Here is an 8008-nt window from a genome sequence, read left to right as displayed (position 1 = left end):
AGACTGGGACTGTTCAGGTTGGAGGAAAGAAGACTGAATGTGCACATGATAGAGGTCTATAAAATCATGAGTGATGCGGAGAAAGTGAATAAGGAAGTGTTATTTACTCCTTCATATAACACATGAACAACAGGTCACCCTATTAAATTAATAGGCAGCAGGTTTAAAACAAACAAAAGGAAGTACGTTTTTACACAATGCATTGTCAATCTGTGGAACTAGTTGCCATGGGATGTGAAGGCCAAAAGTATAAGTGGGTTCAAAAGAGAATTAGATAAGTTCATAGAGGTTAGATCCATCAACGACTAATAGCCAAGATGGTCAGGGAGACAACCCCATGTTCTGGGTGTCGCTAAATCTCTGACTGATATAACATGGGACTGGATGATGGGATGGATCACTTGATAAATTGCCCAGTTCTGTTTACTCCATCAGAAGCACCAGCCATTGTCAAAAGATGGGGCTAGATAGACCTTTGGTGTGACCCAGTATGGCCATTCATATGTTCTTAGCCTCTATGTATCTCTTGCTATTCCTTGCATGTGCAATTACATCTCACAAGACATGTAGGTTAGGCTGAGGTATGAAGCACCCTACGTCAAAATTACTATTCTATGTTGTTGGGTGTACATCACGTTTGGTTTTATGATGGTTTCTTTTTTTAAAGGTCTGAACTAAATTTGGAGGGGATGAAATGGTAGTAATTTATTCAAGCTCTGTCCTTAGTACCAAACTCCTTCCACAATCCGAGAGTAGCTACATATTTCTACTGATGTGATAAACAGTGAAATAGTTAATGATGACTTTAAAATTATTGTTATGGTTTTAGCCTGAATGAGAGCATTCATCAAAAGCCTAAGTAAATGGATTTTGCACCGAGGATCCAAAGGGGAATGGGTAAAAAGGAATCTTCTCCATCACAGTTTGGTGCAGAATGGCAGCATAATTATTCTACTGCAATCCACAAGCTTCTGTAGCAGCTGAACTCTCCGTACATGAAGGGAACAAGGTTAGACCTGGAGTGGATGTAGTGACCACGCCTCCATTCTATTTATTTTTAATGTAACATTTGTTTCAAAAACAGGAGGAGCAACTACACTCAGTGCGCTGCTTCTTGGTATGTGTATAAATTAGATTGAATTATGCTACCAAAGGAGGGAAACATTTCAGTATTTTGATTATTTTTCTAATTCCAATTTAATTTTAAAAGTTCTGAACAGCTTACTGGTGGATGGTGGGAGTCCGATAGCACAGGCAACTCAGTCAGTTGTTAAGATTAGTAAGTGTGTAGATCCCAGCTAGCCTTTAATATTAACATACACTAATAGTAAATAGATATTTAAGCCCTGCCTACACAAGAGCTCATAGAGCTATGTTTAAATGCTGTTCTTGCTAGCCGCATTGCTATTCTTTTTGGGTTGCTGGGGGTGTCAATTATGGCAAATAAATAATAGTCCTGCATCCAGACCTAAGGTGCTACACCCAGGACTTTGCGATTACCAATTATGGTTACAGCATGCAAGCAAGAGTGACTAAAAATAGCAAGGAGGGATAATAGGGTAGACAATATGACCCAAATCCTGCAATGATTGCTGTGCAGGCACAGCGATCCAGTCACATAGAGCTCATTATAGGATCAGGGCCTATATTCACACACACAAATAGCTTTTTCTAACTAAAGAAAGCAGCCTGGGACTCTCTTGTTCCTTCCTCCTAAGTAGCTAATTGTCATTATAAAGGCCAGAGTTCTATCATTGACTTGTGTGACCTTCAGCAAGTCATTTCATTTCTCTCTGCCTCTGTTTCCCCTCCCACCTTGCCTGCCTTGTTTATGTAGACCATAAACTCTTCAGGGTAGGGAGCATCTCTCACTATGTGCGTATGTATAGAGCCTAGCACAGTGGACACCCAATTGTAGTTGAGCCCTTTTATATCCAGCTCCTGCTCCTTATTAGTACAAATCCACCATAGGGAAGGGATGTCTTCTATATATTATACTTATTTATAAGTTTTGATTTGTAAACCAGCAAGGGGCACCTATTTTGCACTCTAGGCTCACCAGATAAAAGCCAACCAGAAGCAAGCACCCAAAACTTTACAGCACAAATAAAATAAAGTCCCCAGCCTCCCTAAACCTCACCCCTCAAACTGCGTTTCCCTCCTTGAAAGCTCCCTTAAAAAGATGACCCTTGTAGCATGCCCTGAAATTCAACCAGGCTGAGCTATTTTGGATCCAGGGAGGATAGCACAGTCCAAAGGAGAAGCATGGAAAGCATCCTGCCAGCATCTCCCTGTTTATAATTAGAGGGATTCAGGTTGAGTGCCTTTACACCTTTCAGTTGTGGCAGCAAGGCATCGGAGAGCCGGAGCAGAGGCTGTCTCTCAGATACGGTCCTCCTGGTGAAAAGAGGAGCCAAAAACAAATCTGTTTTAAATAAGAAAAAATAATAAAGATAGACAGACAAAGGTGGGTAGAAAGACGACGTGCTGGGACAAAGTGTGTGTCCTTGAATGTATTTTTAAGCAACAGCCTGATCCTGTTCCTATTGAAATCAATGGGAATTTCACCACTGACTACAAGGAGTCTGCAGAGTTTTCTATAAAAGCAAAACTTCATCATGCTTCCTAATTTAGACAAAATAACCGAGGGTTTGTGTGAATGTTCAGTCACACCAGATGGTCTCTAAAAGGGAATGTTTTACATTCTTGATGTAAAATTAAAAGATCAGTCACAGTTCAATGGTTTTAGTCAAATCTAGGAATTGCTGGGGTGGGGGAAGAAGCAAAATTGCATGTAAGAGCTCAACTACACTTCATAGGTGCTTGATCCCAGTTGCGGGTGTTTGATCCCAGTTTTGTATATGGTCCCTATCCTCATATGGGGCTAAATAGAAATCACAGAACCTGACACCATTTAACCTGTGGCATCTGAAAGCATACCCTGGATAGGAATTTTAGAATCTGAGCCTTTCTCTACCAAGAAGTGTTATGGGGCACTCAATCTTGCACAGTTAAACTGCCCACCTGGAGAATATAGATTAAAAGTAAATCCATTATTCCAGGGACTCTCTGTTTCCCTTTCTACAATGTACCTCCCCTCTATCTGGACTGCCTTTACTACTCCTGTCCCAGTTTATGTTCCATTCTAGTGATTCCACAGCAGAATGGGGATAAATTAAGGCTAAACGGGAGTCAGAACTGTGCCAGACAGCTGGTAAAACTCTCTCTCCCTTTCCCCTGTGAATATCCAGCTAACCACCTTTTCTCTTAACACTATTGGATTTTAACCTTTCATGGCTATATTTCTCTGTCTTCAGTCATGATCTGAAATGACCCTTTCTCAGAGACACCTCTCAAGGAATACAAAAATCACTGAGCTGTGAGCAGCCGTGCAACTGCTAATCCCGAGCAAGTATCCCATGTGCCAACAGCAGATGGTAATTTCCAACAGGCTGAAGGTTACTATTTGTTGTTTTTCTCTCCTCCATGTGTGCAGCTGTTTCCCTCATTACTCAAGGAGAAAAAGTCCTCTTCCCCACCCCTTTTTTTGTTTGTTTTGCCATTGGGACACAGATAAGTGTAAACTTGTCTTCGCTAATCTCCAAGCACGTTCAAATTGTATGTCAGACTAGTACCACTCCCTGGCTCTTTTACAAAGCTACTGCTGGCTACTGCATTTTCTGTGTTCTAGTGAGAGACATGTAATAAGCCTTCTTTGACATCTTTAAAATACTAATGACTGGTAACCTACTCAACTCAATATTAAATCCCATCCTAATTGGTGGCAGTCTTCAATTCTCTGAAGTTTTAATGCGCTTAATAGAATTTTATATAATCTTATTTAAAGACTTGATTTTGCTCATGGAGCTGTGTTTGGTAGCATCTGATCTTGTGCAGAGGCCCTGATCCTGCACATTCAAGCAAAAGTCTCAATTGAGTAAGGTAACCTGAGTTCAATGGACGTTTTGTCTGGGTAAGTGCTATGCCTACACAAGTGAAGCCACTGGTTAAGCAAGATATTGTGGTGCTCACCTCCTGGTGGAAGAACTGGGTTGTTCCCTAGAATAGAGGAGCAAAGCCTTTATCACTTGGGAATTACATGTACATCATGGCTTAGGGTGGGATTTCAAAAACTCTCACCATTGACCTAACCTTTCCCCCATTGAAGTCAATGAGAGTTTTACCATTGACTTCAGTAGAAACAGGCCAGTGCTGAAAATTGTTGAAAATCTCACTAAAAAGAGTTGCTAGATACAGTGTCCAGAAAAACCACCAGCTATTTCTCTCTCAAATTTATTCAGTTTAACAGTCAAAAGATTTTTCTAAGTATCAGCACTGCAACCTGGTACATCAAAATCAAGCAGTATTCTTCGATGAACACACACACCTTCTAAAGAACACATATATCTTTCTTTGCAATTACTGCTTTCTACTAATTCTCTTCAGTGCAGGATTGTCCAAAATCACTCCAACAAAAATCCTGGAGTAAGTAGTGGGGGGGTAACTTGTTTTTGATACCTTGCCCAGGAGAATAAAATGAAATGTGCTCTTGCACTATGTTTGCTTGGCAGTGTTAACACCTGGGAAAACATTTGTGTCAATAAACAAAGCAGATGTGACTTGATATGTATACAGATTGTGATAGATGTGTATAACCCACTGGTGGGTGTTGATTACATGTCTCTACCTGTTTTTATGCTGTGCCTTTAGGGGCGTGCAGTGAATTTCAGTATTGTACTCAGGAAAGGAGCTCCATCATTAGCTCTGAGTGGAGATTGAATCCGGTGAACAAGTACAGAAAGGACAGTAGCAGTGTAAGCTTCCCTGCCCTGCCAACACACGTCAGCCCTGCTCTAGTAGGGCCAACTCTAGATCTCAGGTGGAAATTCATTTTTCATGTCTATTCAATTCTTTGCCTCTCTGTTGGAATTGACAATACAGTCAATAATTAGTCAATATGGAATGACTCTTTTTGTGATAAGGATAGCTGTCTGCTGGGAATTGAACAGAGACCTCCCCCAACTCATTTCACATAGACCTCTGAAAAAATCTTGAGGTGACTTTCGGTCCAACCTTGTTGAGACTGGAACTCGTGTCTTAAACTGAATGATTGCACAAGACCAGATTCTCAATCTCTCTGAGCTATTTAATCCTCCCATAATGTTGCATAAACACATATAAAGAAGAAACTGTGTTTTATGAGCAGTCTGCTACATGGCAAAACAAACTTTGAATAGTGTGCAGACCTTCTCTTTGACTGCACTGTAACTTCTTGGAAATGTGAATGTGCCAGTAGTTTACAGCAGAAATGGAAAGATCACTCATAGGAGTACTAGAAAGACAAGGCGGGTGAGGGAATATCTTTTATTGGACCAAATTCTGTTGGTGAGAGAGACAACTTTCGAACTACACAAAGATCATCTTCGGGTCTGGAAAATGTACTCTGTGTGTTTTTGAAACAATCTGTTCCACCTTGTATTTGGTTGTGACGCTCTGAGTACCTTTCCCAGACATGAAGAAGATCTCTGTGTAAGCTCAATTCTGTCACCAGCATTAGTTGGTCCAGTAAAATTAGCTCACCTACCTTGTCTCTCTCGTATCCTGGGACCAACACTGCATACAACCATAAGACTCCTGTCCTATAATGGGGGCTACAGAACACACACACCTTTCTTTGCAATTACTGCTTTCTCCTAGTTCTCTTCAGTGCAGGATTGTTCTCTTTTTATAAGCCCTTTTCTCCTGCATGCTTTTCTGGGGTTAGCCTAGGGTTGCCTTGTGTCCCGTTTTCGACTGGAACTCCCAGTCAAAAAGGGACCCTGGAGGCTCCAGTTGGCACCACCAACTGGGCCATTAAAAGTCTGGTCAGCAGCTCAGTGGGGGCCTGGGGCTAAGGCAGGCTCCTGCTTGCCCTAGCTTCCCACAGCTTCTGGAAGTGGCTGCCAGGTTGTCAGAGCCCCTAGACACATGGGTGGCCAGGGAGACTCTGTGCGCTGCACCCACCCCAAGGGCCAGCTCTGCAGCTCCCAGTGGCCAGGAACCGTGACCAATGGGAGCTGAGGGGATGGTGCCTGCGGGTGCAAGGGCAATGTGTGGAGCCTTCCTGGCCGCCCATCCATCTAGGGGCTGCAGGGACCTGGGAGCCACTTCCTGTAAGCTGTGGTAAGCACCACTAGGACCTCGCACCCCGAACCTTCTCCTGAACCCCCAATCCCCTATTCCAGCCCAGAGCCATCTCCTGCACTCTGAACCCCTCATCCCTGGCCCCATCCCGGAGTCCGCACCCCCAGCTGGAGCCCTCACCCCCCTCCCACAGCCACAGCCCAGTGAAAGTGAGTGAGGGTGGGGGGAGAGCGAGCGACGGAGAGAGGGGGATGGAGCAAGTGGGGATGGGGCCTCAGAGAAGAGGCAGAGCAGAGGGTGGGGCAGAGGTGTTCAGTTTTGAGTAATTAGAAAAGTTGCAGCCCTAGGTTAGCCCTTTAAATTTGGCAGACTCAATCAGCTGTAAACCTAAAGAGACCATTTTGCAACCGGCTACTGCTTGCTTCAAACGCCTTCCTTACTAGCTAGTAGGTGTTATCTACTGTTATGTTTACCTCTTATTCCTAAAGATATGAAATTATGTTTTTTCTAGTCACTGTTCCACCACTGCTAAACCACATCTTTGGGTTGGTAAGTCAAGAAAAATCTGGGAAGTATTTGTACGAGTCCTCCAAAACATTCTTAGCTCTGGTAGCTCCTGGGATTTTGAGCCTTAAAATCACAACAGGGCTTTAGCTGTGGACAAGCCTGCTTCTTCTGTTAAAATGTTTAGTCCGTATACTGTATATGTTTTGTGTATGGTTGTATGAAAGGCCAAATTTACTACAAGCTCTGTAGGAATAGGTGAAGCATTTTAAGGATGGCTCTCGGAGAAAATTATGTGACGAATGTGATTAGGATCAGTTAGGGTTTGTAGTTATTGTATTTCTTATAGGAGCAGAGGTAAGGTTGCATAAGGACTGGTGACTGAGACTGTTCCAGTTGAATGGTCCCTATGTGAATGTACATACCCTCCAGTGTAAAAAGCACAGAAGTGACAGGACATCAACCTGACCGATGTCTTGGTTTTGCTTTTAGAGTCCCCTCTTCTTGCTGCATGAAATAAACAAATCATTGTAATAGGAAATAAACCACTTAATTTTAAAGTATAGAATTTAAAGCCTTGTGTTCTGATACTCCCAAGTAGAAAGGAGAATTTATTGCATTCTGGGTGTAGCAAATGTGTCTTCAAGTAGTGTAAAATTGTTCTTCATTTTCCTGAATTATAATGCATATGTAGAATGAACACATTGGGCTTTCATTTCCTCTTAATAGAAAGAGCTTTAAAAAGTCTTTAAGGGTGTTTAGAGCTTAAGAGTTTCAACTCTCGTAAAACTGGGAAATTCCAGTTTAAAAGCCATCTCTTCTTGGATGGGACATTCTATTTGCAGAACATTATACTTTTTAAGTGCTTGACTGCTGGCATCGGTGTGACTATGTGTTTGCTTCAGTAAAGATTTTCAGGAAGAAACCTTAAATCCAGGACAATATATGAGGTCCAATCCTTGCTCCTTTGAAGTCAATGAGAGTTTTGCCATTGTCATCAGTGGAAGCTGGGTCAAGCCCAAAGTGCAATGTAATGCTTCCTACTTTGCCTTTCAGGAGCAGCTAGGATGCAGGAGTTCCATAAATGTGCCCCAAGCTGACTGATATGGCTGTTATGTGAAATAATCCTTCAGAGAGCAAGGTTCTTGTTTTAAACACGGTGTTTATATATGTTATATAATATAAATTGCTGCATCAGTAGTGTTAAATAATAAGCAGAGCAGTGAAAAATACAACACATTTTATGTGTTGAAAAAGTTGTGTTTCCAGAGACTGGCAGTGCTCTTCATTTAGCTGTTCATTTCAGTATAATTAAAGTGGATAGTATTTTTCCTTGATCTTCAATTTATGTTTTTTTTAAACCTCTGTTTTCTAAAGAGAA

The sequence above is a fragment of the Chrysemys picta genome, chromosome 2, assembly GCF_011386835.1.
Source record: "Chrysemys picta bellii isolate R12L10 chromosome 2, ASM1138683v2, whole genome shotgun sequence".
In the NCBI taxonomy this organism is placed as follows: domain Eukaryota; kingdom Metazoa; phylum Chordata; order Testudines; family Emydidae; genus Chrysemys; species Chrysemys picta.
The sequence above is the reverse complement of the archived record's forward strand: the minus strand, read 5'-3'. Positions refer to the sequence as shown.